The sequence below is a fragment of the Pongo abelii genome, chromosome 7 (genome assembly GCF_028885655.2).
Source record: "Pongo abelii isolate AG06213 chromosome 7, NHGRI_mPonAbe1-v2.0_pri, whole genome shotgun sequence".
Taxonomy (NCBI): domain Eukaryota; kingdom Metazoa; phylum Chordata; class Mammalia; order Primates; family Hominidae; genus Pongo; species Pongo abelii.
In genome coordinates, this window is record NC_071992.2 from 71,310,493 (window position 1) to 71,322,975 (window position 12,483).

Here is a 12,483-nt window from a genome sequence, read left to right on the forward strand (position 1 = left end):
CTGACTTGTGTCCCCTCTAAATCTCACGTTGAAAGGTAATCTCCAATGCTGATCTGTGTTCCCTCTAAATCTCTGGTTGAAATGTAATCTCCCATGCTGAAGTGTGTCCCCTCTAAATCTCACGTTGAAATGTAATCTCCGATGCTGACCTGTGTCCCGTCTACATCTCAAATTGAAATGTAATCTCCAATGCTGACCTGTGTTCCCTCTAAATCTCACGTTGAAGTGTAATCTCCAATGCTGAACTGTGTCCCCTCCAAATCTCACGTTGAAATGTAATCTCCAATGTTGACCTGTGTCCCCTCTAAATCTCACGTTGAAATTTGATCCCAAAGCTGACCTATGTCCCCTCTAAACCTCACGTTGAAATGTAATCTCCAATGCTGACCGGTGTCCCGTGTAAATCTCACGTTGAAATGTAATCCCCAATGCTGACCTGTGTCTCTTCTATATCTCATATTGAAATAGAATCTCCAACGCTGGTCTGTGTACCCTCTAAATCTCATGTTTAAATGTAATCTCTAATGCTGATCGGTGTCCGCCCCAAATACATTGTTGAAATGTAATCTCCAATGCTGACCTGTGTCCCCTCTGAATCTCATGTTGAAATATAATCTCTAATGCTGACCTGTGTCCCATCTAAATCTCACGTTGAAATGCAATCTCCAATGCTGACCTGTGTCCTATCGAAATCTCACGCTGAATTGTAATCTCCAATGCTGCCTGTGTCCCCTCTAAATCTCACGTTGAAATGTAAACTCCAATGCTGACCTGTGTCCCCTCTAAATCTCACGTTGAAATCTAATCTGCAATGCTGATCTGTGTCCCTTGTAAATCTCACGTTGAAATGTAATCTCCAATGCTGACCTGTGTCCCGTCTAAATCTCACGTTGAAATGTAATGTCCAATGCTGCCTGTGCCCCTCTAAGTCTCACGTTGAAATGTAATCTCCAATGCTGACCTGTGTCCCCTCTACATCTCACGTTGAAATGCAATCTCCAATGCTGATCTGTGTCCCCTCTAAATCTCACGTTTAAATGTAACCTCCAATGCTGAACTGTGTCCCATCTAAATCTCACGTTGAAATGTAATCTCCAATGCTGACCGTTGTCTCCTCTAAATCTCACGTTTAAATGTAACCTAAAATGCTGACCTGTTTCCTCTCTTAATCGCACTTTGAAATGTAATCTCCAATGCAGACCTGTGACCCCTCAAAATCTCACGTTGAAATGTAATCTCCAATGCTGATCTGTGTCCCCTCCAAATCTCACGTTGAAATGTAATCTCCAATGCTGATCTGTGTCCCCTCTAAATCTCACGTTGAAATGTAATCTTCAGTGCTGACCTGTGTCCCTTCTAAACCTCACGTTGAAATGTAATGACAAATGCTGACCTGTGTCCCCTCTAAATCTCACGTTGAAATGTAATGTCCAATGTTGACCTGTGTTGCCTGTAAATCTCTCGCTGAAATGTAATCTCTAATGCTGATCTGTGTCCCCACTAAATCTCACGTTGAAATGTAATCTCCAATGCTGACCTGTGTCCCCTCTGAATCTCACCTTGAAATGTAATCCCCAATGCTCATCTGTGTCCCCTCTAAATCTCACTTTGAAATGTAATCTCCAATGCTGACCTGCGTCCCCTCGAAATCACACGTTGAAATGTAATCTCCAATGCTGATCTGCGTCTCCTCTAAATCCCACGTGGAAATGTAATCTCCAATACTGCTCTGTGTCCCCTCTAAATCTCACGTTGAAATGTAATCTACAATGCTGTCCTGTGTCTCCTCTAAATCTCACGTTGAAACGTAATCTCCAATGCTGATCTCTGTCCCCTCTAAATCTCAACGCTGAAATGTAATCTCCAATGCTGACCTGTGTCCCCTCTAAATCTCACGTTGAAATGTAATCTCCAATGCTGACCTGTGTCCCTTCTAAATCTCACGTTGAAATGTAATCTCCAATGCTGACCTGTGTTCCGTCTAAATCTCACTTTGAAGTTTAATCTCCAATGCTGCCTGTGTCCCCTCTAAATCTCACGTTGAAATATTATCTCCAATGCTGACCTGTGTCCCCTCTAAATCTCACGTTGAAATGTTATCTCCAATGCTGATCTGTGTCCCCTCTTAATCTCACGTTGAAATGTAATCTCCAATGCTGAACTGTGTCCCCTCTAAATCTCACGTTGAAATGTAATCTCCGATGCTGACCTGTGTCCCCTCTACATCTCAAACTGAAATGTAATCTCCAAAGCTGATGTATGTTCCCTCTAAATCTCACGTTGATGTGTAATCTCCAATGCTGACCTGTGTCCCCTCTAAATCTCACGTTGAATTGTAATCTCCAATGCTGATCTGTGTCCGCTCTAAGTCTCAGATTGAAATGTAATCTCCAATGCTGACCTGTGTCCCCTCTAAATCTCACGTTGAAATGTATTCTCCAATGCTGACCTGTGTCCCCTCTAAATCTCTCGTTGAAATGTAATCTCCAATGCTGATCTGTGTTCCCTCTAAATCTCACGTTGTATTGTAATCCCCAATGCTGAACTGTGTCCCCTCTAAATCTCACGTTGAAATGTAATCTCCTATGCTGACCTGTGTCCCCTCTATATCTCAAATTGAAATGTAATCTCCAATGCTGATCTGTGTTCCCTTTAAATCTCACGTTGAAGTGTAATCTCCAATACTGAACTGTGTACCCACGAAATCTCACGCTGAAATGTAATGTGCAATGCTGACCTGTGTCCCCTCTAAATCTCATGTTGAAATGTAATCTCCAATGCTGGCCTGTGTCCGCTCTAAATCTCACGTTGAAATGTAATCTCCAATGCTGACCTGTGTCCCGTCTGAATCTCACGTTGAAATGTAATCTCCAATGCTGCCTGTGTCCACTCTAAATCTCACGTTGAAACCTAATCTCCAATGCCGATCTCTGTCCCGTCTAAATCTCAATGCTGAAATGTAATCTCCAATGCTGACCTGCGTCCCCTCGAAATCACACGTTGAAATGTAATCTCCAATGCTGACCTGTGTCCCCTCTAAATCTCACGTTGAAATCTAATCTGCAATGCTGATCTGTGTCCCTTCTAAATCACACGTTCAAATGTAATCTCCAATGCAGACCTGTGTCCACTCTAAATCTTATGTTGAAATATAATCTCTAATGCTGACCTGTGTCCCCTCTAAATCTCACGTTGAAATGAAATCTCCAATGGTGACCTGTGTCCTATCTAAATCTCACGTTGAATTGTAATCTCCAATGCTGCCTGTGTCCCCTCTAAATCTCACGTTGAAATGTAATCTCCAATGCTGCCTGTGTCCCCTCTACGTCTCACGTTGAAATGTAATCTCCAATGCTGACCTGTTTCCCGTCTAAATCTCACGTTGAAATGTAATCTCCAATGCTGCCTGTGTCCGAACTAAATCTCATGCTGAAATGTAATCTCCAATGCTGACCTTCGTCCCCTCTAAATCTCACGTTGAAATGTAATCTCCAATGCTGAACTGTGTCCCCTCTAAATCTCACGTTGAAATGTAATCTCCAATGCTGAACTGTGTCTCCTCTAAATTTCACATTGAAATGTAATCTCCAATGCTGACCTGTGTCCCGTCTAAATCTCACTTTGAAATGTGATCTCCAATGCTGAACTGTGTCCCCTCTAAATCTCTCGTTGAAATTTGATCCCAAAGCTGACCTATGTAGCCTCTAAATCTGACTTTGAAATGTAATCTCCAATGCTGACCTGTGTCCCGTGTAAATCTCACATTGAAATGTAATCTCCAATGCTGACCTGTGTCCCCTCCATATCTCACATTGAAATGTAATCTCCAATGCTGGTCTGTGTACCCTCTAAATCTCATGTTGAAATGTAATCTCAAATGCTGATCTGTGTCCGCTCCAAATCTCACGTTGAAATGTAATCTCCAATGATGAACGGTGTCCCCTCTAAATCTCACGTTGAAATGTAATCTCCAATGCTGATCTGTTTCACCTCTAAATCTCACGTTGAAATGTAATCTCCAATGCTGATCTGTGTCCCCTCTAAGTCTCACGTTGAAATGTAATCTCCAATGCTGACCTGTGTCCCCTCTAAATCTCACGTTGAAATGTGATCTCCAATGCTGACTTGTGTCCCCTCTAAATCTCATGTTGAAATGTAATCTCCAATGCTGATCTGTGTTCCCTCTGAATCTCAGGTTGAAATGTAATCTCCCATGCTGAACTGTGTCCCCTCTAAATCTCACGTTGAAATGTAATCTCTGACGCTGATCTGTGTCCCTTCTACATCTCAAATTGAAATGTAATCTCCAATGCTGACCTGGGTTCCCTCTAAATCTCACGTTGAAGTGTAATCTCCAATGCTGAACTGTGTCACTTCCAAATCTCACGTGGAAATTTAATCTCCAATGCTGACCTGGGTCCCCTCTAAATCTCACGTTGAAATGTAATCTCCAATGCTGACCTGTGTACCCTCTAAATCTGACGTTGAAATGTAATCTCCAATGCTGAAATATATCCCCTCTAAATCGCACGTTGAAATGTAATCTCCAATGCTGATCTGTGTCCCCTCTAAATCTCACGTTGAAATGTAATTTCCACTGCTGAACTGTGTCCCCTCTAAATCTCACGTTGAAATGTAATCTCCAATTTTGACCTGTGTCCCCTCCAAATCTCACGTTGAAATGTAATCTTCAATGCTGATCGGTGTCCCCTCTAAATCTCACGTTGAAATGTAATCTCCAATGCTGATCTCTGTTCACTCTAAATCTCACGTTGAAATGTAATCTCCAATGCTGACCTGTGTCCCCTCTAAATCTCACGTTGAAATGTAATCTCCAATGCTGACCTGTGTCCCCTCTAAATTCCACCTTGAATTGTAATCTCTAATGCTGACCTGTCTCCACTCTAAATCTCATGTAGAAATGTAATCTCCAATGCTGAACTTTGTCCCCTCTAAATCTCACGTTGAAATGTAATCTCCAATGCTGACCTGTGTCCCCTCTATATCCCACCTTGAAATGTAATCTGCAATGCTGACCTGTCTCCCCTCTAAATCTCACGTTGAAATGTAATCTCCAATGCTGATCTCTATACCCTCTAAATCTCACGTTGATATGTAATCTCCAATGGTCAACTGTGTCCCCTCTAAATCTCACGTTGAAATGTAATCTCCAATGCTGACCTGTGTCCCCTCAAAATCTCACGTTGAAATTTGATCCCAAAGCTGACCTATGTCCCCTCTAAATCTCACGTTGAAATGTAATCTCCAATGCTTACCGGTGTCCCGTGTAAATCTCACGTTGAAATGTAATCTCCAATGCTGACCTGTGTCCCCTCTATATCTCATATTGAAATGTAATCTCCAATGCTGGCCTGTGTACCCTCTAAATCTAATGTTGAAATGTAATCTCTAATGCTGATCTGTGTCCGCTCCAAATCTCACGTTGAAATGTAATCTCCAATGCTGAACTGTGTCCACTGTAAATCTCATGTTGAAATATAATCACTAATGCTGACCTGTGACCCCTCTAAATCTCACGTTGATATGTTATCTCCAATGCTGACCTGTGTCCTATCTAAATCTCACGTTGAATTGTAATCTCCAATGCTGCCTGTGTCCCCTCTAAATCTCACGTTGAAATGTAATCTCCAATGGTGACCTGTGTCCCCTCTAAATCTCACGTTGAAATGTAATCTCCACTTCTGATCTGTGTCCCCTCTAAATCTCACGTTAAAATGTAATCTCCAATGCTGAACTGTGTCCCATCTAAATCTCACGTTGAAATGTAATCTCAAATGCTGACCTGTGTCCCCTCTAAATCAAACTTTGAAATGTAATCTCCAATGTTGACCTGTGTTCCCTCTAAATCTCACGTTGAAATGTAATCTCAAATGCTGATCTGTGTCCCCCCTGAATCTCACGTTGAAATGTAATCTCCAATGCTAATCTGTCTCCCCTCTGAATCTCACCTTGAAATGTAATCCCCAATGCTGATTTGTGTCCCCTCTAAATCTCACGTTGAAATGTAATCTCCAATGCCTATGTGTGTCCACTCTAAATCTCACGCTGAAATTTAATCTCCAATGCTGACCTGTGTCCCCTCTAAATCTCACGTTGATATGTAATCTCCAATGCTGACCTGTGTCTCCTGTACGTCTCTCGTTGAAATGTAATCTCCAATGCTGACCTGTTTCCCGTCTAAATCTCACGTTGGAATGTAATCTCCAATGCTGACTGTGTCCCCTCTAAATCTCACGCTGAAATGTAATCTCCAATGCTGACCTTTTTCCCCTCTAAATCTCACGTTGAAATGTAGTCTCCAATGCAGAACTGTGTCCCCTCTAAATCTCACGTTGAAATGTAATCTCCAATGCTGAACTGTGTCTCCTCTAAATTTCACGTTGAAATGTAATCTCCAATGCTGACCTGTGTCCCGTCTAAATCTCACTTTCAAATGTGATCTCCAATGCTGAACTGTGTCCCCTCTAAATCTCTCGTTGAAATTTGATCCCAAAGCTGAACTATGTACCCTCTAAATCTGACGTTGAAATGTAATCTCCAATGCTGACCTGTGTCCCGTGTCAATCTCACATTGAAATGTAATCTCCAATGCTGACCTGTGTCCCCTCCATATCTCACATTGAATGGTAATCTCCAATGCTGCTCTGTGTACCCTCTAAATCTCGTGTTGAAATGTAATCTCAAATGCTGATCTGTGTCCGCTCCAAATCTCACGTTGAAATGTAATCTCCAGTGCTGACCTGTGTCCCCTCTAAATCTCATGTTGAAATGTAATCTCTAATGCTGACCTGTGTCCCCTCTAAATCTCTCGTTGAAATGCAATCTCCAATGCTGATCTGTGTCCCCTGTAAATCTCACGTTGAAATGTAATCTCCAATGCTGTCCTGTGTCTCCTCTAAATCTCACGTTGAAATGTAATCTCCAATGGGGACCTGTGTCCCGTCTGAATCTCACGTTGAAATGTAATCTCCAATGCTGCCTGTGTCCCCTATAAATCAAACCCTGAAATATAATCTCCAATGCTGTCCTGTGTCCCCTCTAAATCTCACGTTGAAATGTAATCTCCAATGCTAACCTGTGTCCCCTCTAAATCTCACGTTGAAATGTAATCTCCAATGCTGACCTGTGTCCCCTCTAAATCTCACGTTGAAATGTAATCTCCAATGCTGACCTGTGTCCCCTCTAAATCTCACGTTGAAATGTAATCTCCAATGCTGATCTGGGTCCCCTGTAAATCTCACGTTGAAATGTAATCTCCAATGCTGACCTGTGTCCCCTCTAAATCTCACGTTGAAATGTAATCTCCAATGCTGACCTGTGTCCCCTCTAAATCTCACGTTGAAATGCAATCTCCAACTCTGATCTGTGTCCCCTCGAAACCTCACGTTGAAATGTAATCTCCAATGCTGACCTGTGTCCCCTGTAAATCTCACGTTGAAATCTATTCTCCAATGCTGACCTGTTTCACCTCTAAATCTCACGGTGAAATGTAATCTGCAATGCTGATCTGTGTCCCCTCTAAATCTCAGGATGATATGTAATCTCCTATGCTGAATTGTGTCCCCTCTAAATCTCACGTTGGAATGTAATCTCCAATGCTGCCTGTGTCTCCTCTAAATCTCACGTTGAAATCTAATCTGCAATGCTGATCTGTGACCCTTCTAAATCTCACGTTGAAATGTAATCTCCAATGTTGTCCTGTGTCCCCTCTAAACCTCACGTTGAAATGTAATCCCCAATGCAGACCTGTGACCACTCTAAATGTCACGTTGAAAGGTAATCCCCAATGCTGATCTATGTCCCCTCTAAATCTCACGTTAAAATGTAATGTCCAATGCTGATCTGTGTCAACTCTAAATCTCACGTTGAAATGTAATCTCCAAGTCTGCCTGTGTCCTCTCTAAATCTCACGTTGAAATGTAATCTCAGATGCTGACCTGTGTCCTCTCTGAATCTCACGTTGAAATGTAATCTCCGATGCTGACCTGTGTCCCCTCTCAATCTCACCTTGTAATGTAATCTTCTATGCTGACCTGTGTCCCATCTAAGTCTCACGTTGAAATGTAATCTCCAATGCTGTTCTGCGTCCCCTCCAAATCTCACGTTGAAAGGTAATCTCCAATGCTGCTCTGCGTCCCCTCCAAATCTCACGTTGAAATGTAACCTCCAATGCTGCTCTGCGTCCCCTCTGAATCTCACGTTGAAATGTAATCTGCAATGCTGATCTGTGTCCCCTCTAAATCTTAGGATGATATGTAATCTCCTATTTTGAACTCTGTCCCCTCTGAATCCCACGTTGGTATGTAATCTCCAATGCTGACCTGTGTCCCTTCTAAATCTCACGCTGAAATGTAATCTCCAATGCTGACCTGTGTCCCCTCTAAATCTCACGTTGAATTGTAATCTCCAATGCTGCCTGTGTCCCCTCTAAATCTCACGTTGAAATGTAATCTCCAATGCTGCCTGTGTCCCCTCTAAATCTCACGTTGAAATCTAATCTGCAACGCTGATCTGTGACCCTTCTAAATCTCACGTTGAAATGTAATCTCAAATGCTTACCTGTGTCCCCTCTAAGTCTCACGTTGAAATGTTATCTCCTATGCTGACCTGGGTCCCCTCTAAATCTCACGTTGAAATGTAATCTCCAATGCTGACCTGTGACCCCTCTAAATCTCACGTTGAAATGTAATCTCTCATGCTGATCTCTGTCCCCTCTAAATCTCACGTTGTAATGTAATCTCCAATCCTGATCTGTGTCCCCTCCAAATCTCACGTTGAAATGTAATCTCCAATGTTGTCCTGTGTCCCCTCTAAACCTCACGTTGAAATGTAATCCCCAATGCAGAACTGTGTCCCCTCTAAATCTCACGTTGAAAGGTAATCCCCAATGCTGATCTATGTCCCCTCTAAATCTCACGTTAAAATGTAATGTCCAATGCTGATCTGTGTCCCCTCTAAATCTCACGTTGAAATGTAATCTCAGATGCTGACCTGTGTCCTCTCTGAATCTCACGTTAAAATGTAATCTCGGATGCTGACCTGTGTCCCCTCTAAATCTCACCTTGTAATGTAATCTCCTATGCTGACCTGTGTCCCCTCTAAGTCTCACGTTGTAATGTAATCTCCAATGCTGTTCTGTGTCCCCTCTAAATCGCACGTTGAAAGGTAATCTCCAATGCTGGTCTGCGTCCCCTCCAAATCTCACGTTGAAATGTAACCTCCAATGCTGTTCTGCGTCCCCTCTAAATCTCACGTTGAAATGTAATCTGCAATGCTGTACTGTGTCCCCTCTAAATCTCACGTTGAAAAGTAATCTCCAATGCTGACCTGTGTCCCCTCTAAATCTCACGTTGAAAACTATTCTCCAATGCTGAACTTTGTCCCCTCTAAATCTCACGTTGAAATGTAATCTCCAATGCTGACCTGTGTCCCCTCTAAATCTCACGTTGAAATGTAATCTCCAGTGCTGATCCGTGTCCCCTCTAAATCTCACGTTGAAATGTAATCTCCAATGCTGATCTGTGTCCCCTCTAAATCTGACGTTGAAATGTAATCTCCAATGCTGACCTGTGTCCCCTCTAAATCTCACGTTGAAATGTAATCTCCAATGCTGACATGTGTCCCCTCTAAATCTCACTTTGAAATGTAGTCTCCAATGCTGACCTCTGTCCGCTCTAAATCTCACGTTGAAATGTAATCTCCAACGCTAATCTGTGTCCCCTCGAAATCTCACGTTGAAATGTAATCTCCAATGCTGACCTGTGTCTCCTCTAAATCTCACGATGAAAACTATTCTCCAATGCTGACCTGTTTCACCTCTAAATTTCACGTTGAAATGTAATCTCCAATGCTGATCTGTGTCCCCTGTGAATCTCAGGTTGAAATTTAATCTCCAATGCTGAACTGTGTCCCCTCTAAATCTCACGTTGGAATGTGATCTCCAATGCTGAACTGTGTCTCCTCTAAATCTCACGTTGCAATGTAATCTCCAATGCTGATCTGTGTCCACTCTAAATGTCACGTTGAAATGTAATCTCCAATGCTGATCTATGTCCTCTCTAAATCTCACGTTGAAATGTAATCTCCAATGCTGATCTGTGTCCCCTCGAAATCTCACGTTGAAATATAATCTCCAATGCTGACCTGTATCCTCTCTAAATCTCACGTTGAAATGCAATCTGCAATACTGACCTCTTTCCCCCTTAATTCTCACGTTGAAATGTAATCTCCAATGCTGATCTTTGTCCCCTCTAAATCTCACGTTGAAATGTAATCTCCAATGCTGACCCGTGTCCCCTCTAAATCTCACGTTGAAATGTAATCTCAAATGCTTACCTGTGTCCCTTCTAAATCTCACATTAAAATGTAATCCCCAATGCTGACCTGTGTTCCGTCTAGATCTCACGTTGAAATGTAATGTCCAATGCTGCCTGTGTCCCCTCTAAATCTCAAGTTGAAATGTAATCTCGAAGGCTTACCTGTGGCCCCTCTATATCTCACATTGAATTGTAATCTCAAATGGTGATCTGTGTCCCCTCTAAATCTCACGTTGAAAGGTAATCTCCAATGCTGCTCTGCGTCCCCTCCAAATCTCACGTTGAAATGTAACCTCCAATGCTGCTCTGCGTCCCCTCTGAATCTCACGTTGAAATGTAATCTGCAATGCTGATCTGTGTCCCCTCTAAATCTTAGGATGATATGTAATCTCCTATTCTGAACTCTGTCCCCTCTGAATCTCACGTTGGTATGTAATCTCCAATGCTGACCTGTGTCCCTTCTAAATCTCACGTTGAAATGTAATCTCCAATGCTGACCTGTGTCCCCTCTAAATCTCACGTTGAATTGTAATCTCCAATGCTGCCTGTGTCCCCTCTAAATCTCACGTTGAAATGTAATCTCCAATGCTGCCTGTGTCCCCTCTAAATCTCACGTTGAAATCTAATCTGCAACGCTGATCTGTGACCCTTCTAAATCTCACGTTGAAATGTAATCTCAAATGCTTACCTGTGTCCCCTCTAAGTCTCACGTTGAAATGTTATCTCCTATGCTGACCTGGGTCCCCTCTAAATCTCACGTTGAAATGTAATCTCCAATGCTGACCTGTGACCCCTCTAAATCTCACGTTGAAATGTAATCTCTCATGCTGATCTCTGTCCCCTCTAAATCTCACGTTGTAATGTAATCTCCAATCCTGATCTGTGTCCCCTCCAAATCTCACGTTGAAATGTAATCTCCAATGTTGTCCTGTGTCCCCTCTAAACCTCACGTTGAAATGTAATCCCCAATGCAGAACTGTGTCCCCTCTAAATCTCACGTTGAAAGGTAATCCCCAATGCTGATCTATGTCCCCTCTAAATCTCACGTTAAAATGTAATGTCCAATGCTGATCTGTGTCCCCTCTAAATCTCACGTTGAAATGTAATCTCAGATGCTGACCTGTGTCCTCTCTGAATCTCACGTTAAAATGTAATCTCGGATGCTGACCTGTGTCCCCTCTAAATCTCACCTTGTAATGTAATCTCCTATGCTGACCTGTGTCCCCTCTAAGTCTCACGTTGTAATGTAATCTCCAATGCTGTTCTGCGTCCCCTCTAAATCGCACGTTGAAAGGTAATCTAAAATGCTGGTCTGCGTCCCCTCCAAATCTCACGTTGAAATGTAACCTCCAATGCTGTTCTGCGTCCCCTCTAAATCTCACGTTGAAATGTAATCTGCAATGCTGTACTGTGTCCCCTCTAAATCTCACGTTGAAATGTAATATCCAATGCTGACCTGTGTCCCCTCTAAATCTCACGTTGAAAACTATTCTCCAATGCTGAACTTTGTCCCCTCTAAATCTCACGTTGAAATGTAATCTCCAATGCTGACCTGTGTCCCCTCTAAATCTCACGTTGAAATGTAATCTCCAGTGCTGATCCGTGTCCCCTCTAAATCTCACGTTGAAATGTAATCTCCAATGCTGATCTGTGTCCCCTCTAAATCTGACGTTGAAATGTAATCTCCAATGCTGACCTGTGTCCCCTCTAAATCTCACGTTGAAATGTAATCTCCAATGCTGACATGTGTCCCCTCTAAATCTCACTTTGAAATGTAGTCTCCAATGCTGACCTCTGTCCGCTCTAAATCTCACGTTGAAATGTAATCTCCAACGCTAATCTGTGTCCCCTCGAAATCTCACGTTGAAATGTAATCTCCAATGCTGACCTGTGTCTCCTCTAAATCTCACGATGAAAACTATTCTCGAATGCTGAACTGTTTCACCTCTAAATTTCACGTTGAAATGTAATCTCCAATGCTGATCTGTGTCCCCTGTGAATCTCAGGTTGAAATTTAATCTCCAATGCTGAACTGTGTCCCCTCTAAATCTCACGTTGGAATGTGATCTCCAATGCTGAACTGTGTCTCCTCTAAATCTCACGTTGCAATGTAATCTCCAATGCTGATCTGTGTCCACTCTAAATG